The sequence below is a fragment of the Lycorma delicatula genome, chromosome 8 (genome assembly GCF_047948215.1).
Source record: "Lycorma delicatula isolate Av1 chromosome 8, ASM4794821v1, whole genome shotgun sequence".
NCBI lineage: Eukaryota > Metazoa > Arthropoda > Insecta > Hemiptera > Fulgoridae > Lycorma > Lycorma delicatula.
The window spans coordinates 77,789,337-77,814,697 of NC_134462.1; the positions used below are offsets into that span (position 1 = coordinate 77,789,337).

Below are 25,361 nucleotides of genomic sequence, written 5' to 3' on the forward strand. Positions count from 1 at the left end.
ATTGAATAATTACTTTTATTGTTCATTTATGTTTAGGAATTGGATTAATATTTACGGTTAAGAAGATATTCTTGATGAATTAGGAAAAGTTTCTGTTTTACTATAATTTATTGCATATCGGATTAAATTTATTTTGGTTAAAAGAAAAACATACTTTTTTATTCCATTTTATTGTTTTACAAGTATTTAAGAAACTTATAAAATTAATTAGGTTTTTTAAATTGATGGATTTTATTACCTTTGAGTTTTAAAATGGTTTAGTAATAATTTATATCCTTATATTTATGTGTCCCAACTGAAATATTTCTCTGCAGGATAGGCATAGAAGGTTTCCTATATTTTACAATTTTCCTAAAACGTTGAAAAATTTTTAGAATCGCGATTGTTTTCGTTTTTAATTATTTAAGTAATCTGATTAAATTTATTTCAAAATTTTAATTATAAATTAACTTAAAAAATTAATTATTATTAATCGTAAAAATGATTGTTCTGACAAATGTTATCTTTGTTTAAATCCAGATTTTACGTTAAGTTTTTCGTACCTTAAAAGCTGAGCTACGGCGCTTAGTCAATCAATGACTTTTCAAGTCAAATATTGCTTAAACCAACCTTTGGTTTGAATAACAATAGTGAGCAGTATTTGGAAATTACATTTTAATAAAACAATAATTTTGCTGAAATTTTGTTTCCTTTATACAGACATAGAGAAGATTCATGTATTTAGCAATATATATATATATAGATACATTGCTGTTGAATTTTCTTCTTATTGCAAAAATTTACGATTTCAAAAAAGGTTTAACTTTTTTAAAGATAGAAACTTTTTTAAAGACAGCTTTACTTAAAAAAATTATATAACTGCTTTAAGTAATTTAAATCAGTACGACTTCAAATAAGGTTTCTAACAAAATTCTTTAGGTTATCCTTTCGTCTTACAACTTAGGGAATTACAACTTTTTAAAATTGCTAGTTAATGATACGTTTTACTAGTAAACGTTTAATAAAAAAAACCTAAGATTGTGCTTTTACGATTCCTATTAATATTTTTCATCATTTTTTTTTTTAATTATTTTAAAATAAAAAGTAAATTAAAAACCCCACATTTGCTAATAAGTTCTTTAAATATGATTAATAAGAATATTAATTTAATTTTTGGTATTATACGGTTTTTCTATAAGTTATTGTTTGTGTTTATAAAAATGAATTTATTAAATTCATTTTTTTTTTTCATTATAAGTAACAGATTCATAATTACTTTAAATGTTAATATTAATCATGTGTTTCAGTCCAGATTCGGACTTAAAATCGTTTCATCTTTGTTTATATTAAATGTAGTTAAATTATCATAAAACAATTTATAACGATTAATTTAAAATAAAAGACTAGCAACCGAAAAGTGGATTAAATAATCATTTTAATGATTCAGGTCTGTTTTTTGTGATTTTATTTTGTAATATTGGTTCTTTTGTCAGTGAAAAGGTACATCTCACCAGCGTTTCAAAGTTATATACTACCGGACTTTTCAGTGGACTTTTTTCTTTTCTTTTTTATAGTTAAATTTTTCCTAAATTTTTGTTGCATTATTAAAAATATTATTCTGTCGATACATATAATAAGACTATAAGATATTTCTTGGTAAATAATATCGGTCACGTATAACAAACATTTAATACTTAACATTCAGTATTTTGATGTTGAATCCTACCTTGTTTATATTGCCATTTTTATGATGATAGTTTTTGGTATGTTTTTTTTTTTTGTAGTAAAGTAAAATTTTTTAGTCTTTAGATTCACTTACAACACTTACATTTCATTTTTAAAACAATTAATTAGCTAATATTTAATATTAAATAGTGTAATGTAATCATTTTTTTTTGCGATTTACTTCATTACGAAATAATATAGTCAAGAACATTTATCTAATAGTCGCCTAACGAGGTCGGATAACACACTACCAGTTATTCTTTGTCGAACACAGCGCGCGCTGTCATTTACACTGCTACCAACATACGCATATTTTTACTAAGAGCTGAATTTATTTAAATTCGCTTTCCCTTAATTTCTTATTTTGTATTTTAATTATTTATTATATTATTTTTATTTTTTAAATTTACTTCACGGATTGAATTATTATATTAGTATCATTTGAAATTTTTAATATTTTTTTTTTAGTTAACGAAAAAATGAATAAGGCTTTATGTATATGTTAATGTAAAAATGGTACGATTTCACTCGTAATTACTTTTAATTAGATGATTACTTTAAAAAATGAATTATTATTTTTATTTATTGAATCTAAATACATTTTTAAAGTAAATATTATTAAAGTAAATAATTAAAAGTAAAATTGTATCTGTGTACGAGTACGATAATATTTTATTTTAAATGTATAGTATTTTTAAAGAATTTAAGAATTAATTGAATTTAATAAATAAAAAATTATTAATAACTTTCATTTATTAAATTAGATTAAATGATTATTTTTTTTAAATAAAATAAAATTAGTTTTAACCATCTTAGCTGAAATTACAGGTAATTACGTAGGTGTACTTGTACTACATTTACATTAAATCGTTCTAAATATATTTTATATTGAGATCGTACTTATGTATTTGTTAACTGTAAAAAAACCCTCTCTGACACGCTGACTGAGAATCTTTAGATTTTCCATTTCCTTTGTTGATAAAAAAAAAACTAAATTTTGTTTATTTATTCCTCTTATATTTAGAAAACTTATCTAAGAAAAATTTAACATAAAAGCAACTCCGCTTAACTGTCGCTTCTTTTACCGATGACACGGCTATTCTATTTGTTGATAACAACCCAACTGTGGCCTCAATTAATCTATAATCCGAATTAAATTTAATCAGAAGATGGCTGGGTACATGGAAGATAAGGGGTTAATCGAGCTGAGTCGAGCCGTATGATGTTCGCATTGAAAAGAGGAGACTGCCCATGGGTCCAACTTGACAGAATTTTAATTCAGCATACTGAAAATGTAAGGTACACTTTCACCTGGATCGTGTTTGACGTGGAAGGTTCATGTGAGGGAGAAAAGAAAGAAATTTAATGAAGTGAAGGATCTTCACCTGGATTGTTGTTTCACGTGGAAGTTCATGTGATTGAGAAGAGAAAGCAACTTAGCATGAAGTTCAAGAAAATTTACAGGTTGCTGGGCAAGATGTCTCAGTTATTTTTGCCTAATAATTTAGACTTAGCAATTTTGAAACCGATGGACATATGGCAAGCAATACAAATGTTGAAATCATACTGTCGTTTCAGAACAAACTAGCGATGTGTATAGCTGAGGCTAGAATGTATGGCCTTATGTAGATTTATAGCCGTAATTTGCTAAAAGCAGTGAAATCCACGAATATTTTGGTCTACAACGTTTCAGTTTGAAATATGAACTTCGGCTAAATGACCACGTTCACCACTTGGCTGTAAACCTCCGACACAACGGTGAGGATGTTATAAGACTTAAACGGACACTCGTTCTGGACCTTAGTAACTGTATAGTGTGATTACATTAAAATTAAATCCTAGTAAAGGCAGTTACTTTTATATGGATTTGAACACTAGATCGTGGATACCGGTGTTTCAATTAACCACACATCTCAGGAATAGTCGATCTGAGACTGTATAATACTACACTTCATTTACACTCGTACATTTCATCCTCTGAAATAATCCTGACGGTGGTTCCGGAGGCTAAACAGAAAAAAAAGGTATAAATTAACGTGCAATATAAGTATATTTAAAAACTTTTGTTAATCTAAAGTTTTATTTGGTATAATTGAATCAAAACGCTGCTCGAAGCGATCCCTGGAACCAAATCCTTCAAGTTCGGCTTTAGATACATTTATAGAAAAGCCGAGGCGCGAGTGATAGCGTCTCGGCCTTTCATCCGGGGGTCCCGGGTTCAAATCCCGGTCAAGCATGGAATTTTCATACGCTAAAAAATGCCCACTTCATCTTATCCTCTGAAGCAATACCTAAACGGTGATTCTGGAGAAAAGGAATCCTGGAGTGATCCTTTTAAAAAGAAATACTTTACTGCTGACATTATTAAACGGCTTTTGTATAATTTCCCATATGGGAAACTAAGTTTTTAAGTAGAAAGATGAAATTTTGATATTTTCTGTTTAAAAGGGTAATTGGTTTTTTGTTATATTTTTAATTTTAGTCTCTTTTAATTTTTTTTCCATCTATGGGACTTATTTGAAATATTTTGTTGTTTCTAAGTTCCATGTATATTTGTACAATCTAAATTTTGTGTGTATGTAAAACTTGTAAGAATCAGCTCAGTGTACGTCAGTAAAAAGTTTTTCTTGTGAAAATTATACGCCTACGTTGTAGCCTAATAGGAACTTGTGTGTTCTTTTGCTTTGGTAATTTTATTAGTCCATTTTTAGATGATAAAAATGTTCAAGGCTATTTTCGTAGGGCGTATAACGACCTTTTTTATATGAACTCCGGTAAGAAAGACGGTACTGGAGAGAGACCTCCAGTTTTACCCATCACTTCTGCGATGTATGTAGCATGTGGATCACAATGTTTGTCGTCTTTCTCCTTTAAACTATCCTTTTCCTTACCCGAAATTTATTGCCATAAAGCAAGAAGAACGGAAATATCTAATGAGGTTATATCAGTTATAAATTCAAAAAAGAAAATTTTGAACATCTGATGGCACATTGAAGGGGGGGGAAAGATGGATTGTATTATTAGAAGAGAGGAACTCGCATCCTGAACAGCAGCGGTAATTCTTTCAACACACGATTTAAGAAATCGTGCCAAATTTTCAGTGTTTTCCTGCTATTGACAATTGACTTTTTGTGTAAATGAATTTTTATTGAAAAATATTTTCTAGTGAGGGTCTTGGTGAACAGTTTACAATCCGGTTTTATGATCCTATTTCCACTCAGTTCTTCCGGATTAGCAAGGAGGTTTTAGTTTTAGAAACCACATAAACCACATAGGCTCCCTTTTTCCAAATGATTTTTTAATTTCTGGAGGAAAAGTAATTCTTTTTTTTCAACATATATTTAAGCCGGTTAACTCAAAACCGTTGATCAATAACGTGTTGATGTCATCCTATGTAAAATATCCCGGTCTCCCGATGGACTGTGAGAGGGGTCGGATGCTATAGTCGGAAAGGAGCCTTGAGTTATCGTTTCGTTACATGTTCATTTTTTATCGCTATTTAACTCCTTATCCTTGATTTCCTGTTTCTGGTTCTGTTGATGCTAGTTGGACGCTGCTAGATCCATGATGAGAATTCTCAGATCTACAATATCAGTCTGTATATTCTTTAGTATGAATTTGTGGAGACGACGTTTGGATCGATCCGAGCCTTTCCGATTTTTGCGTGATATGGTTATGCCTGTAGCAACTCTTTAACTTTCTTTCATCAAATTCTTTAATACCTTATGAAATACAAGTAATATTTAATGAACGGAAAACTGGATATTGTTTAAGTGCTGAAGTTAGTAAAAAAGTTGATCCTTTACTTTCCTATATCGTAGCCGAATCTTTATTCGATATTTTCTCGATAAAAATGCTTCCAGTTTGTACTTAAAACATTGTTTTCTAATTTAGTTTGTACCAAGTCATACTAAAAATTATATGAAACAAACACAATAATCTTCAGTCACGAGAATAACAAAATAATAATAATTATTATTATTATTATTATTATTATTATTATTATTATTATGATATTTTGTTTGTGCCGTAATGAAAGATTAGATTTTATGATAAGAATTTGAAAACTGGACAGGATACTAAAAAGAATTCTCTATTAGAGAAATAGTTGGAAAATGTTAATTCACCTTAACATAAATACGAATTATCATATAATATATATGAAGTATAATGAATGCATCGATTATTGCATATTATTTCAAGGCTTTCTTACTTTTCTTGTTTTGTAATCGGTTATTCATGTATCTTACTCTTTATCATGATGTCAGGTTTATCCGATGCTAACAATATATGCCTACTATATATAGCTTTGATAACACTAGCGCGGTGTCTTTTTTAGTCAATAATTATGATTTAGAAGCCCGTTAATTTCCAATGTAAAAAATGCCATTACCAGCTGACATTCATAATAATTAATACGTGAAATATAAGAAAAACTATTATAATTATTAAAAACTTATATTTAAATATCTACAGGTTGTTTTTATTTTTATATTTTACCCCTATTTGTTAATTTTTTTTCTTAACGTTTTGATGTAACTTATGTCTGTAGTTTGATCCAATATAATTTGTAATTGTTTTATATAATTTGAAAATTATTTATTGAAGCGAAGCTTCATAACTCAGACTTCGGGATGGGGAGTCAACTAAGAATAAACGAGCGCCACGAAAAAGCGTTACGCATTAGCTGATAACATAGTACATTCAAGAATCGTGTTCAAAGAATGATACTCTTTTGCGAACGGTTTTTGATCAAGCTAATATTTAAATCACAGATTGGTTTTAACAGATTAAACAAGGATTTCGTTCTTATTTCATATTTCTTAATAAAATGTTTTATCATTTGTCTACATTGTGTATAGTTATTTTGCACCATTAATGAGTCTTATAATACTGCGTAAGTAGCTTCACTTCTGTAGTGTGTCCACTCACCGACGCACCAGTTTTAAATTTTATTTCTTAGGTAAAATTAGATTATCCATATACCTAAAATAATTGTTATAATAATATAATTATATAATACTATATAATATAATTATATTATATTATTTTATTGTTATAATAATATTATTTCAAGGAAAAGAAAATTATAACATAAAATTAATCTTTTTAATACTTTTTTTATGTTTTATGCCCCTACAGCCATTTTTGAGAGGTTAGTATTAGTAGAATTTTTAACATATTTGTTTCATTACCCTGCTCCCTTTCGTAGTAACTTTCAGCTAAAGACGCTGATAATTTAATTTAATTCATTTTTTTTATATCTCTAACTTCGCTAATTATTTTAGATTTTTATATAGATTACTTACGGTGGGGTTTTTTACATCATCATTTGTGTGATTTTTTTTTAATTAGGCTTCTTCATATTTTGGTATTCGGATGCCTAATAAAATTCTGTTATGTTATTAATATGTATTAAAATTACAGCGCTCTCTGTTAGTGTGTTTGATAATTCGGTGATAATGTTCTAACATATTTTTTTTTTTGTTTTATTAAAATTTGTGTTAAACGCTGTATAAGTTTCCAGATCGTAGATAAAAGATCTGCTTTCCATAACTTTGCTGTAATATTTCGTTTATAATATTGAAGCCTACAAAATTTCTCCCATTTTTTACGAAATGTAATTTCGGAGATATCAAGCCTACAACAAAAATCATAAAGAATGGAAAATATTTTATAATTTTAAAATTTGGTATATAAATTTATAGTGTAACTAATAATGTTTTAAAATTGTAAATATTAGAAAATATTTGTTGATTTGAAGCTAGTTTAAAATTAACATTAAACTTGTTCAATTAGCGAGTTATTAATTTAAAAGCGTTATTTGCGAGTTAAAATAGCAAAACAGCTATATTAGCTATCGCGGATTATTATCAGCCTTTGGAATCATAGATCTAAAAAAAACAGGCTCTTTTTTCCGGATCTATCGAACAAGAATCAAGTACCTAAAATTTTTGTAAAAAAAATATTAATCAAAACAGGTCGTTTCTTACTGTTCATGAAAATTATCCGTTCTCGAGATCTATAAGTTCAGTCTTGCATAATGTTTAATTAGATTGCTAATATAATATTTAATAACTATGATTTGACAAGAATTAACCCTTGCCGCTATCAGATAAATTTTCTGTTTATTTAAATTACGGGCATTTTATGCGATTTTACCAGTTTATGTTTACTAGTTCTTTCATTTCGCTTGAAGAACATCTCGATATTCTGACTGATGTTAAAAGAAGAGAATAGGAAAACTTATATAGAACATCTATAGAAAACATGAATTCAAAAGGAAACTTTTTAGGGTATTTAAAAATTGGTTTATTTAAAATGATATTCAAGTTTTTATTTCAAAAAATTTTTTTTTTATGAAAAAAAAAATAAAGGGAAAGTTTCTGAGAATTTTTTAAATGTTGGAATTATTAATGTATTTATTTATTTTTTAATTAATATTTTGACTTGTTTAATTAGAATGTTCTGTTATATTAATTTTCTGTTTTGAAATATCCGTATAAGGAGAGATGTCAGTTAAAATATATAGGTACCCTGACGATGACAATTAAGTAATGGAATTATTAATTAAAGATTCAGCGAGTTAAAGTTTTCATGATTTTACTTGATATTGAAGTATATTCATATTTATATTCATATGTATATTCATATTTTAACTGATTTTAAAGTATTATGATTTAATTTTGTAAAGTTAACTTTTAAATTAAATTTATTTACAATTTCTTACGATAGCTGAGATGTTTGTTTAGGTGACGAAGTAAAATTTATTAGAAAAAAATATAAACAGTACTCTTCACTCTTTTTCAAATGCTAATTATAATGATAATGTTGTACCCCCTTTTAGTTTATGTAAATGTGAATTTTGATTCCCAAAAAGTTTCTAACCTTTTTTATTTTTTACTGGCAGAAAAAATTGTCTTTATTATGCTGTTAAAATATTACACTAAATTATTTTATTTTTAACATATAATAATGCGATATAGTATCCTTTGAAATTATAAGTTGGTATACCTGAATTCTGTGATGTACTCTTCAGTGCAGCGTCTCCGATCGCCTCGCTATGGTTATCCGTAAGTAACAAATAGAAATTATTACTTTTCAAAATATTACTGCAATGCAATTTATTGTTACATTGCACAGTATTGCAGTTTTAACTACGATTATTGTTTTCTATTCTGTTTTTTTTTCCATAGCAAAACTATTTGGATTGTAATCTTTTTTCTCTTTCTCTTTTTGAATGTGTGCGTGTGTGCATGCGCACGTCTGTGAGTGGTGCGCGCGTGCATTTCATATGTTGGTAATTGTAAAAAGTTTTACGAGCATTTTTGTTATTTCGAATTAGCGTAAATTGTATTACGTTGGTGCTGCATCTTTGGTGTGAATAATATTATAAATATTGCCATATGATTATAAGCATAGTGATTGTCGGTTGTTACCAGCTGCTATATAAATACCAGGCAGCATTACTAGGCTGTTTAAGGTTAATAGTCTATATATGGGCTAATTTATTTTTTACATGTTTACTAATAATTACATAGATAAAATGTTAGATTATTGTAGAATAAATATACCTCGATAATAGTTTTATGACGTTAGAGTCATAGTTTTATGACGTTAGACAGTGATGGAAGTGTATCTTAACCAAACCGGAAAAATCTTAAATAAGTCAAAGAAAATCTTTAATCTCAGATTTGATATTTATTTTAAAATTATATGACTCAAACAATATACCCGATTATATTTCAGCCGTTTGTCTTATCTATCATCCTAGGACTGATCATTTATGAGACAGTGCCAAGAATTTAACCCTAAATTTCAAAGTAAAATGTAACAGCTATATTCAAAACCAATTAAAATTAAAATACTTTAATAATAAATAACGTATATTTAATACGTTAGTATTAAATACTTTACATAAAATTTGAATCTAAAGCCTACAGAAACGCAAAGCGGGTCATAGTTAATATTAACCACTTATCCTATATTCGTGATAAAAATCTATAGTTTATGTTTTACTGCATTAGAACCGTCAACTTTACCAGTTAGATATTTTAGCTAGTAGGCTTATTATGAAACATCGATTAGTAAACAAACGTGCCTAGATCAGTTTTCAGTTATCGCATCAAGAATGATTCACTGGTTTTATAGGTTCCCGTATACTCGGCGTGGATTTAGCAGGGTTGTCCTGTATTCAAAAAACCCCAAAGTAGATAAAGAACAAAAGATAATAAATAGGATTGAATGGTGAGAAAGGTCAGTTTTAATTTTTGCGGTTCAGGGAACAGCATTTTGAAACAAAAAACCTTTTCCACTTAATAGATCAAGAATCCATTCAGATTTTAGGTGACCGTACTGTGCAAAGTTCGGTGGAATATCGGAGCATTTTAAAATCTTATGGGAAAACTGCCATAGCCAATCAACGATTTCACGTTGATCAGTTTATGTGTGCCTCAAGTGATCTTTTAGGGTTCTTCCCGTTTCTGTATAGAAAGAATATATCCCACTTATATATTTGTATTTCACTTATTCTACTTCAGGAATTTCCAATTCCAGAAATGTGTGGTGATTTGAAGTATCCAACAGTTTAACTCTTCGTCGTTAATTTTTATTTTCAAACACTTAGGTTGTTCTTGTAAAACGATCCGTTTCCGATATGTTACCACAGAATATATCCAAAATTGATGTTCAAACATTCCTAGATTTTAATGAATGTTCAGCAGCACTAGACTGAATCCGAAAGTTGGACCTTGATTGAGTAGAAATAATGGTTGAATCTGGAGCGATTGACGTTTAATGTTAACCTTTGATTTGAGGAACGGTATTGTATTGTATATTTTTAATTTTTAAAAACATTTAAATATGATGTAAGTAGAATTCATCGTCATCAAAGGTTAATGTTAGAAGAATTGTCTCGATGAAATATTTCTCTTATCAGATTTTCTCACTTCATATCCTTGCAAAATTTCCTTCTTTATTAAAATCAGTTTTTGCTGAGAATGTTATAAAGCGGCTGACATTTAGAAACGCAGCTACAGTTCGCAAACCTCGAATTATATGACAGGCGATGATGTATCACTTAACAAGTGTCTTACTTTATTAAATTGTAGTAGCATTCGTCATTACAAATCAACGTTACAGGTCTTTCTAAATAAACAAGAGAGAATATCATACCTTATTTATTGTAGCTTTGATTAATATCTTTCATTAATAACGCTGTCGCATTGTTCTTGAAGTCGGCGTTTACTGATTACTAACCCGCATATTACACAAACTGTCACGAGTACTGATCTTTCTCAATTATAACATCAGTGGATTTCTCCATCTTTTATGTGAAACATAAAAGTCCATCTTTTATGTGAGTCTTCGTTTATGTGAAATATTTAAATAATCGTTTGTGCTCTGTTATCCTTCCCCCTTTTTTTTGAGCGTATTTCTGACAGAAAATTACATTAACATTTCGGGAAAAAATTTGTTAAATTCTGAGATTGCTAATTTACATTTTAAAAAAAGTAATAAAACATGAGGAATTAATAGATGTACAAAAAAAATTAGCAAATTGAAATGACAAATCCAAATTAATGAAAGCTGAAACTGATGTGATAATATTTAAAACTTTGCATATTTACGTACGAATACAAATTGTAAAAAACACATTGCTATCATCCGTTTTCACTTTTTCCCGCCATAAGAATTCGCTTGAGTAGCTGTCCAGAAATAAGAATTTCTGATTTACAGCGCATTTAATTTTTTGGCTGCCTTCCGTAGTCGGTATATTTTTTGAGTATGCGCCCCATATGTGGATCATTGAAATTCTGCGAACGGTTCACAGCATTTTGCACATACTCGTAATTCGTTAAATTACGTGTACCATTATACGAGTATGCCGTCCACTGTTCAGAAATTATTATTGAACCCGGTTCAATTTGTTTTACTACAATCGCCATTAACATATCTGCAGAATAATTATCTATTGCGAACATAAAATATTACCCCCGTTCACGGCATAGTCCTCCGTACACTCATCGCTCCGGAGGTATTCTCTCTACTTTATTCTTCTTCCTTACGAATAGACTCGTCAATTTCTACTATCAGATCTGGGCCACCAATTACACGATGACTTTCAAAGCTTCTCGGTGTGCACTTCCCGTAGGTAATTTCTCCAGTCGACAGCCGTGTTGTGGTCGATATTTAATTCGCATTCACAGAAGGCCTCAGCCGTCGATTTCATAGTTCCGTGAATAAATAAAGAATAAATTTTATCAAGGCTTAGTTTAGAGCCTTGCAATCATGTAATGGGGCGTATTTGTATATCGACTCGACATTGCCTTTTCTTGTATCGCCACCGTACTCGATCATTCGAAATATTTAACCCCATTTCGTGCCCCTGATTGTACTGTTGGTGTTTTGGTAAAACACAATAACGTTGAAACCAACGAACACAACTCATTTTACCTCTCGGTAAAACAAACAATTCATACGAATTCGCAGGAAGATCCATAACGATGCTGAGTTTTGTTTGATACGGCGATGACATTAAGAGTAAAACATTGCTCGAATTAATACGATGTACTAATGTAATTTTAAAAATAGATACCATACATTTCAAATAACAGTACCCGCAGTACGATGATGTGTTTACACAAGAACGAACATTCTTGCTAAAGTCTAACGTTATAATCATAGTTGTACCAACCTCTTGTTGGGGACTTCTTTATACTTAAACGCACATGAATGAACGTGAACTTCAGTTATAAATCACGGGTTAATGCGTTCGACAAACTGTGGAGGGGTAACGGAGGACGACCAATAAATCTTTTTTTTAATATTATATTTACACTTTTATTTGTTGTCAGATTTTATATTTTCCAGAATCCTAATTTATATCCAATCTTCTGGTTTTTATTTTTCTGTACGTGTAATCAATTATATATAGTAAGAAGAATGCTTCCAATATTTTTAAGATTTTCCACTTATTTACCTTCTATTAACCGAAAATGTATTTAAACAATCGAAATATTAAGTAGTAGTGTTGTAATTTTTGCTTTTAAATAATGTAATTACATTTTTTTTTAAATTACACAAATATTACGTTCAGAAAAATATACCTTAAAATTTATTCTCCTCCCTTAAAAATATGTTAAATATTCGTTTCATAATAATTTTTAAAGGGACATTTATATTTATAACTGGTCCAGCTACAGGTTCTGGAACATTTTACAGTATTTTTCTTCAACTAAAAAGAATATTATCGGTTAGAAAGTTTTTTAAACTGGGGACGCATGCGCGCTCCCTTGTGTACTTTTTATTGAATTTTAGTTTAATGAATGTCAATAAAATAATACAATAACTACATATTATTTTAATTACTTATTTTATTGTGTCAATTTTTACGTGTAATTAAAATTTATTATTTAATTTTACTACCTGTTTATTGTATCTTGTGTGATATCGATCAAATTAATCGTTATAGTAAATTATTATTTTTTAATTCTGTTATTTCAGTAAGAAAATTGTATGGGTTTTATATTTTTAATCAAAACTAGTATAGTATGACCCACAGTTTATCTGAAATAACGAAGCGGATAATTGAAATCTCGGTTAATTAAAAGGTTCTCTCGTTTTGTATCATTAAAAACTCATCATTTTTTTAAATGAAACAGTTTAACTTTTTAATAAGAAACAACATTTTTTTTTTGTAAGTATTTTTCGTATAATATGCAAAAGTAACACGAATATAGATTGTAATTGCATTATCCTAAGTGAAAATTATATGGAAAATGTTCTCGTATAAGTTCTGCATAATAATAAAATAAGCGTAAACTTAAAATAATAAATAAAACCGAATTGAAAAAACCTTACTAAAAAAATGTGAAATAATATCTTTTCTATTCTTTAACTTTCTACTTCTAGTTCCTAAATTAAAAGATGCAGGCGGCCACCTGCAGATACGAAATTCTTAACGATTATGGAAATCTCTCTCTCTCTCTCTCTCTCTCTATATATATATATATATATATATATATATATATTGTTGTAAGCTCTTGTTTATTATTAAAAATTAATACTTTAGTACAAATAAAGGTTAAAAAAAATATGATTACGTATTATTTATAATTAGTAAATGTAAATATGATAGTTATTACCGCGTACAATATGATAATAAGTAATACTTCGATTTGATACGCGGAGTTGATGTTTTCAGTCCGAGTAATAATACGCAGTCTGCTCGTGACTTATAAGCTCGTACATTGGCTGGGCCAAGTATACTCACGCATAAATGATGTCAGCAGAGAGCGCACCACTGTGCACCCGAGGCGACTGCCCCTTGAATGTACACGACATCTTTATGGACTGCGTATGTTAGGCGGCCTTACGTCGCAATTATACGGCATTACGTTGCCTTTGTGTGACTTTACTGTCTCAAAAATTATATTATTGTGATTGATAAAAGTGCTGAGCTCTGATCGGGTTTACAACCGTCTGTCATAAATTAGAGTAATTTCAAAATAAAATTTTATTGGAAATTTTAAAGTAATTTTTACAATACAAGAATTTTAGTCATCATGATCTGTAGAATAGAAATTTGTTGAATGTAAACAAATAATTGACATTCACTTTAGTTTAAAATGTACCATAAAAATGTAAAAACCTGGGAAGGAGTAGAGTGACTTTAGTCACTTCTACACTCAAGTGCTGCTCTCTACAATCAAGAGTTTAAACTGAGAACTTGCTGTGTAGCATAATTTATTTTTTAAGTTCTCATATATCATTCTGGATAAATTTAATTTTGTTACCAAATTGTGGATATTTGATGTTTCATTGTACATTGGCTTGTTTGTTCCATTTGCAATTACAGGTCATGTTCTTAATTAACAAAAATATATTAATAAAGTAATGAATAGGGCGCTGTTACGAATTTTGAATTGTTATCTTTAGCTCTGTAATTTCTGTGTAATCTGTTTTTTCATTCCTTGCCTATAACATAAACAATAGTAAAGTCTTTTAGGCTGTAGGTGTTTTACGATGTTTGAAATAAAACCAAACTTTGGAGTAGAAAAGCATTGGCTTGTGTGAAATAAAAATTTCAATTTGTTATAATAATGCGTTTAATTAAAACAGGATGAAATCTAAAAAGTGTTAAATAATTATATGTTTTTATGCTTGCTGTGTGTAAGAGAGATAGAGTGTGTGATTGGTGCTTAAAGTGGTTTAAAATTAATAAAGTATCCTAACTTTTAAGTTGTATGGAGGTTCTTTTAATATAGTTAAATTAATTATATATTTTTTTCTTGTTTTGTATCAGTCAATTAGATATTATTGTTGTTATGTTAGGTTTGTAATTAGGTAGATTAGAGAGAGAGTATTATAGTAATTATTATTTGATCTGGTGTATAATTAGTAATTTAATGCATTAATTTCCTTGATATTGACACTTAGAGATTTATAGCATACAATATTTGCCCTGTTTCCATACGAGTAAGTGAATTATTCGTAATCTTTTCTTGAGTATCTGAGGAAGAAATATTACAAATACAATCGTTTGTTGTATTTATATATGTAACAGGAAAATATGGACAATAACAAAACTGGAAGAACAATTTACGAAAAGTTATCTCTAAAGTAAAGACCGTTTAATTATAAAAAAAATTATTCTGAAAACTTCATAAATATTTTTTATTTCTCTTAAACTACATACTTATACTATTTCTCTATATAATCGCCACATGAATTAAGACATTTATCGTAGTCATATACCAGCTTCAATATATCCTCGTCGTATTCTTCTGCCACCAGTCCATTTAGCTTCCATTGATTAACTTTCATTTCTGCCAGTCCACTGATTAACAGCATTTTTAAGTTCATCGTCACCCGCGAATTTGCTCACCATTCAAAAATGATTTAAATTTTATCAAACAAATGGTAATCAGAATGAGTTAAATCCGGACTATAAGGAGAGTGTTCGTAAATTTCCTATTCAAATGTTCTCAGAAAATCACGTGACGGACCCGCAACATGTGGACCTGCATTATCGTGCAGCAGGATGACACCATCGGTCAGCCACCCACGTCGCCGATTTTGGCACGCCGTAACTTACGTAGAGTTTCGCAGTAGGCTTCTGCATTTATAGTCGTTCCACGTGACATGAAATTGATGAGCAGTATGCCAAACCGATCTCAAAAGACTGTGTCCATCAGTTTTCATCCAAATGGCTGTGGCTTGACCTTTGTCGGTCTGGTTGGTGATTGAGGATGACGCCATTCACTTGACTGCCGTTTTCTCTCTGGTGTATAATACGGAGTCCACGTTTCATCGCCGTTAACAGTTGAATTAAGGAACTCATTACCTTTTTCTGTGTAGCGCATCAAAAATTCCAAAGCAGATCCCATTCGAATTTTTTTGTGACGTTCGTTCAGACGTGCGGCACCCAACGTGCACAAACCTTTCTGAAGCCTAAATGGTCATGAAGAATGCGACCAATAACAGCTTTTGAAACATCAGAAAAAAGGGCCAGGTCGGAAATCGTTGAGCGACGATCGTTTCTGATTTCATCATCGACGCGCTTCAACAAGTCGTCGGTGATTATCGAGGTTCTCCCCGAACTTTCTTCATTTTTCACATTAATTCTGGTATTACTAAACCTTTCACACCGATTTTCGGACGTTTCTTTCTTTCATTCATTACATTATCACCGTACACAGCAACCAACTGCCTATGAACTTAAGCCTGCTTATGTTAATGGTTTAAAAATCGTATGACTCCACGTATTTCAAAGCCGGCGGCAATATCGATTTTCCTATTCATTTTATAACATAATAACTCATGTAATCAAAGATACAACTTACAGATAACAATGCACATTGTATATATTACAAGCATGGCCATGAACGAGATAGGTTCGCAACCTTAAGGAGAGGAATTTCCCAGCGGTCTATACTTTAGAGATATCCTTCGTATAAAAGCATTTGGAATATTTTTTTTTAAATGTTCAAAGTAAATTGAAGAAAAAAGATTGTTCTTTTTTTTTAAATGGTGTAAAGGTATTTTTGCATTGACTGAAGCTAATAAATGTTGATTCTAAATACCTTTACACCATTTTACAAAAAAATGGTGTAGTCTTCTTCTTTTTTATCTTTCCCTTTATGTCATTAAGCATCGGGTCCATCTAGCCATTTTTGTATTTGTTTAAGTTCGTGGTCATTCTTCTTTCCTTCTGAAAAATTTTTTCCCTCTCACTAAAAATTCTAGCTATGTATCCTCCCACTCCACTTTCAGCCGCCTTCTTTCACTTACTCCCTCATCTTGCTTTTATCACCATTCTTGGCCTTCTATTTTCGTTCATCCTCAATACATGACCAAACCATCCCAAAGCTCTTTTTTCCCTTTTTTTACCAGTGGCTCTTGCTTCAGCTGACTTTTTATAGTAGCGTTTCTGATTTTGCCACATTTTTGTTTTCTGTACTACTCGTCTCAGATATATCATTTCCACTGCTGTCAGCCTACTCTTATGTTTTTCCAGCTGTGTCAGACTTTCTGTAGCATACATTAAAACCGGGTAAAATATCATGTAAATTTTCATCTTGGTTTCCTAGCTTACTTCCCTTTTACCTATTACTCACTCAGTAATATACCTACGTAGACTTACTCAATTCTTTACATCTCATCGATATTTCAATCTGAAGAAATCACTGTTCCTAGGTACTCAAAACTACTCATCTGCTCCAACCTTATCCCATTCCACCCTATAGTCAATCCCTATTTATTCTTCTGTTCCGTCACATACATCATCTAAGTGCTTTAAGGGTTCAACTCTAGACCTCTTTGTTCAAAAGCACTAACCCATTCAGTTATGAATTTTGAAAGTCCTTCTGATTCTTTGCTAACAGTGTCACATATACAAGTGCCAATACACAAGTGACTGGATGTACACAAGTCTCCAGTTCCCAATGTGATTTTTCTTTGTTCACCTCTTACATTGACTTATAATGCCATTCATCAGCACCATAAAAAGAAGCGGGCTCAACTCTCTCCCTGCTTCACACCTTTCAGCAAACCTTGCTGAATTTTCACCTTCTATTCTAACAGCTCCCATGACATTGCGATACAATGATTTAATTTTTGTTGTCAACATGGTTGAGGCTCCAATTTCTTCCAGAGCCTTCCATAACTCCTGTTTTAGAACTGTATTGAAAGCAGTTCTTAGATCAAGAAATGCTATACCTATTTCTTTCCCTCTGCTTAGTCCCTAATCTAAGGGATTAAGCCCTTAGAAATATCTTGCCCATTTGCAAGATAAATATATGATATATGTATGTATATGATGTATGTATGTAGTTTGTCAGTCCTTCATAAAAGCAGTCTGCTCATATTCCAACTACTTTTCTATCTCTGCCCTCATCTCTTTTCCAGAATAGACTGTAAATCTTCAGAACCACTGATGACAAACATATTGCCCTATAATTTTAACTTTTTATAGTTGCCCTTATTGTGGATTGGAATAATCAGGTTCATTTCTCAGTCTTTTGGCATTCTCTCCTCTATTCATGACTCACTGCATACTTTGCACAATCAGTGTTCTGCCTTCTTTCCTCCATAATTAATAAATTCTGTGTATAATCCAACATATCCAGGAGAATTTTCTCCTTTCATTAACTTTATAACATTCTGGATCTCACCAAGCATTATTTCTTCTTATTCCTTTGCTTCTAAGCACATCTCAACTACTGGACCAACTGCCTGTTCTTCAGTTACCTTGTAAACATTCTCATAATACTCTTTCCAGGTCTGAAGTATCTCTCTCTTGTCTGTTCTCAAATTTCCATTCCTGTTTGTTATATTTCTTACCTGTTTTCCATACTTCCCTTTAAGATTTTTAACAGTCTACCAAAACATTTTGATATTTCCCTGTACTCCTTCCAACCACGTTTGAGTTCAGTCCTCATATATCGCTTCCAAGCTTCTTTCTTTTCTTTTATTTTCTGTTTCACTTGTTTATTCCACCACTTTGTTCTTTTCCAAATATCACCAACTAAAATTGTTCTGTAGACTCATTTAGCTCCATTAATCAATGCCTCTTTTAAGACATTTCAAGCTGTCTCAAGTGGATCTTCTGCTGCTTTCATCTCATTTTCTCCGAGTTCAAAGTGCTCTGCCACCAGCATTTCAAATTCTATTCTTTTCTCCTTCTTTTCTAACTCGCTCACTTTAATCTTTTCAAAATGCATTTTACTTTTTCATCTTAGTGTTCTAAATTTAGTGTTGATTATTAACAGTTTTTATGTTGTGTGCTAAGCTCTGCACTTCTGAACACTTTTACATCAGTAAGCAACAGCATTCCCAGCAGTTCTTGAATATGAAAAATGGTCTATACTTTAGATATTTCTTTTTGGTGCTTCAAACGTGATTTTGTGTGTAGTTTTATTTGGGTAAAATGTATTACTAATTAGAAAGTGGTTATCAATATAAAATTACAACATTTTATATTCATTCTCATTCACTGTCTTATCTGCACGATACCTTCTAATGTAAACATGTCTTCTTTCCATTCTATTGCCTATTCTAGAATTCCAGTCTCCCATCATGACAGTATGCCTCGCATAATTTCTATCTAGATCAATTGCTTTTTTTTCAAAACTTAAAAAAATTATCTTTTTCAAACTTGGCCACATCCTCTATTGGAGCATATATTTGCATAGTGATAATTTCTTCCTTCTTCCAACTCTAAATTTGTTCTAAGTATTGTAGAACCAGTGGGCCTCCCATTTAACCAAATACTTGTATAGACTTTTAATTTACCAATCCCATCTTTTGTCTTATATCCTTTCTCAATCCGTCAGTAAATCATAACATGACTTTTTTCCAAAATCAACTCTCTTCTATGTATTTCTTCTTTGTTTCACTAACCCTACAATAAACTCTGAATCTCTCCATCTCATCCGCAATTTCACAATCCTTCCCAGTGAAAGAGGTGTAAACTATTCCATGTTCCAAAAGTCAATATTTCTTTGTTCATTCCAGTGTGATTCTGTTTTTCCTGTCCGGCTACTTCCCTTTATTTTCTCAGAATAGTTTAAATTTGTACTATGTGAGTTAACTTTGTAGTAGACTATCTAGTGAGGGGCTGCCCTCTTAAGATGTTCTGGCCAGCCTCATGTGGGTTATCTCCTTCCTCATTTCACAGATTTGACCAGCTAGTAAAAAATAAAAAGGAAATCTATCACGTGACTTTCAATAAAAATTTAAATGGAGCTAAAAATAAGGGATCTATTATTGTTACTAAGCCTAATAACAAGAAATCAAAATGTTTTAATGGAGTGCTACAATTTTTTTATTACTGTGAGAAAGTGGCCTTTAATTACTGTGAGAAAATGGTCATAAACATTTTATACAATCTTTACTTAAGAGTGATAAGTGTTATTTTATGTCTAGGTTCCAGAAAATTGTCAGCCTGATACTACTGCTTATTGCTGCAATTAAATAATCATTAATAGGTTATCACATAATTTTTTACAAAATCACATACTAACAAAATTTGGTAGATGATATATTCAAGGGATGCATATATTTGTGTGTGTGTGTGTGTGTGTGTGTTTGCGCGCGCTCGTGTGTCTTGAATATAATATATTTAATGATGTGAGGTGTTTCTTAAGTCAAAATAAATAACACTATATTTTTTTTTTATTTAAAATTAATGTTTTTTATTTCTCAAGGTAATTTCCTTTCAATTCTATACACATAGCGTCCAGTGATAATCAAGTTGTATGATCCCATCCTGTTAGTGTGATTTACCCAAATCTTCAAATTAGGCAGATGTTTTAGTAATAACTTCATCATTTCACATTTTCTCTTTCCAGCAAGCTACTTTTTCATATTTTGAAGTGAATAATAGTTTTAAGAAGTGCTTAGTTTTAATTTGGCAAGTAGGGAGGAACTGGAAGAGATTTGTTGCATAATTCAAACAATTTTACTATCACAATTTCAGAAGAGTTGGTACATTATGATAATGAAAAAAAGGAATCTTCATTTTTGTGAAATGTGGTAGTTTTTTTTCATTCCTCAGTTGGACAATTCGGCAAAGATTATTTTAATTATTATTAATAATTAATTGATTAATTATTATTTTATTCTTCTTCAGAGAGTAAAATGATCTTCTTCAGAAGGTCATTTCTTCTTCTTCTTTCTTCAGAATGACCTACTTCAAAAGATAATTGAAGATTTTGCTGATTATTCTATGACCATCTCAAAAGACAGTAGGAATTGCCTTTCCTACTGATGAAACAGTTTTCCTTCTTTGTAGCACGTTACCAACTACAGCCCACTGTTTTGACTGTTTTTTGGTTTCAGATCAGTAGGAATGCATCAAATGAATATTTGATGCATTTTCAATTTTCTATCCCCATCATCATATCATGATTTTTTTTTTTAGTATTCTCTACAGTTCTAATGTCAACAGGCTGTGTAGAGCATTCAGCATTGTTTGTGTTCATATAGCCATAATGAAAGTAACCAAAGAACATGTAAACAGTTCTAATTAATGGTGCTGATTCACTATAATATTTACCTCCCTCGGCTTTAGTTTTCTATGTGCTTTTGCCTTTGAAAAAGTAATGCTTGATAACTTCGTAGAATACTTTTTTATCTATTAATTTAATCAGATCGTAATACTTGTTCAACTCAAACGACTGTCAACAACAGAATTACAAATGTTATCTGATTGAAACTTAGTATATGCTCCTGGCAGAGATTAAATTAAGAATGACTTCAACAATGTTCTGCTAGGGTCATTTATTGGATTTGCATGGACTTATCAAATATATATGTAATATATATTTATGTATTTTAGTACATTGAAATACAAGTACACTATGTTAATATTTCATCTGCGGTTAAATTAAATTAGGCAGTTTAGTAGAATTAAACAAAAATACATTGTTGGTATAAATTGGACAGATGTTTGAACAAAGGATGAATTACAAATATTTTACCTTTAAGATCTATAATAGTTGTGTGAATTTCTAGTTACCTAACATATTGTCATTTTGATTGATGTCTTTCAAATCATTTTGACTACATCTTATGATAATTTAGGATGGAATGCCGTAGAAGGTGTTTGAACTTTTAGAATTAAATCAATAAATACATCTTATGATAATTTAGGATGGAATACCTTAGAACGTGGTTGAATTTTTAGAAATAAATCTATAAATAACTAATCCATAAACAATTTTTTATCCTTTTGAAAAGAAGGTAATAATAATTTTCATTTTTATCAATGTGGAGAATAAAATTTTTAAATCTATGCAAAAATGATAAAGTTCAGATTAAATCAACAAATTTATTTATTTTTTTCTAATAAAATATGATTTTTTTGTTCAAAGAATAGTAAATTCTATATTATGTTCCAACTGTATAAACCTTTTAATAATTTAATTTGCTTTTATTCTGTACTGATTATCAATATTATAATTTCTGAATACACTCATTATTATAGTTTGATATACTCCTTATTGTATTGCTCTGTAACATTGTTGTCTGATTGACTGACAGTAACATGATGCCTTTACATTAGTAATCCATGTGTTATAGAACATGTTGATGTTAACATGTTCTCTAATTTTGATATCTTGCCATTAAAACATACTATATATAATAAATCATATAATACAGTCTTTTATAAAAGATATGCATACACAAACGCACGCACACACACACACACACACACACACACACACACACACACACACACACACACACATATATATATATATATATATATATATATATATATATATAATGTTATTCATTATAACATTACTTAATAAAATTATCTTCATAATTATAATTTTTTTAAAAATTAACGATTTTGCTAATAGGTTACATGACTAGCTAAAGTTATAACTACTGATATATTTTTGCATTGTAACTTAAAATTTTTGTTTTGTGCAATAGTTGTAATAACTGTAGGCAACCTGACTTGGGTTACCAAGTCATTCCTTAAGAGTGGCTCAGCTCAGCAACAATCATTTTCCTATGCCAGGTTTAATGACAAACCAGTAGGAGTTATTGTCAGATTTATTGGTGGTGAAGAGTGAGTTGTGCTTGTTTATTTAACAGAGTGAATGTTGCCTCTTTCTTGTTAAAAAGTGGGGATAACGCTATTGTGAACTCCATTAGAAATCAAAAAAAAGAAATATTTATATATAAATATAAGAAGAAAAGTACTGAATTAGCATTAAAGGGTATTAATGGTGGCGGTGACCTCCATGATATTCTACACAGTATTGGTGTGACACTTCAGGAGTGTGTCCTGTGTGTCCTACTTCAGGAGTGGCAGGAGAGGTGGAATACCATGAATACAGGAGCTTGGACCCGTCGTATGATTCCAAGGCTGAAGGAATGGTTGGAGAGGAAACATGGGGACATTGATTACTACAGCTGCCATCTCCTCTCTGGTCACAGAGAATTCGGATCGTACCTCTACAGGTTTCAGATAAGGGAATTCCTTAATTTTTGTATTCCCATGCCTGGGGTGTTCTGTCAAGGTGTGAGAGGACAGATTGTGTGGGGGTAAACACCAGATGAGCAAAATGCACATCTGGTGCTTGTAGGTTAGGGACAGGAAGGGCAGTTCTCCAGCTGAGGGATGGACTGGCTGTCCAGAAGGGGAAATCGGCATGTCCTGATGACACTACAGATAAAAAATAAAAGAGTCAATTTTCTCTGCTCCTTCAGAATAAAAATTATTAAAAATATTAGCTATATATAATTTATTGGTTATTTAATTTTTATCTTTAACAAATACAGTTTTAAATTTCCTAGTCTTGTTTTATACCTTTGATATTCTGTTTCTGTCAAAAATATTTTTATAGTAATTTTTCATTGTAGTGTTTAATAGTATTATTTAATCTATTATTTATTTAATTGTAATAGTTATGTATGTGTATCAAATAGTCTGCTAATATATTTTAGCGTGTTTAGTGTTTTGAAATTTTTTTGGAAATGATTAATATGTATAATATGTAAGCGATTGTAATTTATCTCGGTTATTTTTTTTAGATTTTTCAATTTACCTAATATAATACAATACATTACAGTGTAATATAATAGTAATCAAAATATATAATATTATATTTACATCACTTATCTTATATAAAACATTCTAATCAATGTTTCTAAATCCTCATTTACCTTATCATAATTGATAAATTCATAATTTAAACAAAGATATATAATCAAATTATAACCAATTTTAGGATTAACATGTTCTCATCTGATAGCACACAGATTGTGTTCTGCAATTTGAAGTCAAACAACCCAGCTGAAAGGATTTTGCTATTCGATTTAATGAAAGCATTGTCAAAGTAAGACCTTGAATTATCTCTCTTTTCTTGAATATTTATTAAGACTATTAAAAATAGAAATTATCGATAACTCCATGTATTATAATTATTATTATTCATTTCAATTAAAGAAATATTTATATCGCCTATTAATATTAAATTCTTTAAATTATTGAGTAATTATTAATAAAATTGGTCACATTTTTTCAAAAATAAATTCTGCTTTAGTATTTGTATGGAACCATGCCAAGCAGGGTTATACTTATGTAAGTCATATTTATATTGAATTGTAATATTTAAATATATGGGATCATTATATTTAAATTGAATTTTTGTACTGTTAGTTTAAAAAAATTATTTATTATTTTTAAAATGAACAATTATAATATCTGTTAATGTTTGATAACTTTTCCTCCAGCTCCTTGATTATCATTACAATTACTGAAAATATTGTAATTATCCAATGCTACAATTCTGAATTTACTTTGTCACTGTATAACCAAATTTCATTAAATATAATACTTGGTTTTGCTGGTAACAGCTGTACTGTAAGTAAGAATTTATTGAATTTTTTTGAGAATTGTTTATGTTTTGGTATAATAAGTAGAAGAGATTACAAAAATGAGGAAAAGAAATTCAGTTGTCAAACAAATTAATTTTTTTTATTAATGTTAAAGAGAATTACCACTTCACATTGGCACTAATTTATTTGTTAGATTTTCATAATCTATTTCTGATCTAACTCTTTAGGCCTCTCCCCATTTTCCTAATAAATATTTTTCCCTGCCTCGATTAAACATACTTAATGTTATGATCTGGACAAAAATTGCTCTATTGGAATCAGTAATTTTTGTAATTGCAACAACAGATGATATTCATATAAACATCATATATTAGCAGATTCTTGTTAAACTGTTCTGAATAAGTCATTATTATGTTGAATATAATTATCTGGCTTTATCAAAGATCAGAGCTGAAGAGGATCTTCCTTTTTTTAAACGTTTATATAACTAATTTTAAAAGTAATAAAATATTTTTACATGAATAAAATTTTATTTAACATTTTGAAAAACTTAATAAAAAGAACTGGCCAAAAGTTATTTCGTTTATTATGATTATTTTTAATTAAAATTTTAAAGAAAGAAGTTTTTTAAATTAGTTTTTTTCCTGCAGGAGGTTTAACCTTCCTTTTGGGAAATCAACTTACCAGCTTTACTTAATTAACTGTACCTTTTTATGATAAGGCATTATTTCTCAAATCGATTTACCTTTAATGATCTTTTACCCCTCTCTCTGCGATGTATCTATTTATCATAA

At 29.9% G+C, this 25,361-nt stretch overlaps 2 protein-coding genes across 3 annotated transcripts in view; one reads left to right on the forward strand and one right to left on the reverse strand.

Annotated features, from left to right (window-relative positions):
• Positions 1-1,935, reverse strand: part of CNMaR (G-protein coupled receptor) — a 397,977-nt gene extending 396,042 nt beyond the window's left edge. The window contains exon 1 of the mRNA XM_075372346.1: positions 1,706-1,935. The gene's annotated coding sequence lies outside the window, so the exon portion shown is untranslated. The remainder of the gene's footprint in view (positions 1-1,705) is intronic.
• fry (microtubule binding protein furry) overlaps positions 1-25,361 on the forward strand; it is a 789,794-nt gene that overhangs the window by 645,781 nt on the left and 118,652 nt on the right. The gene's annotated exons all lie outside the window — the stretch shown is intronic.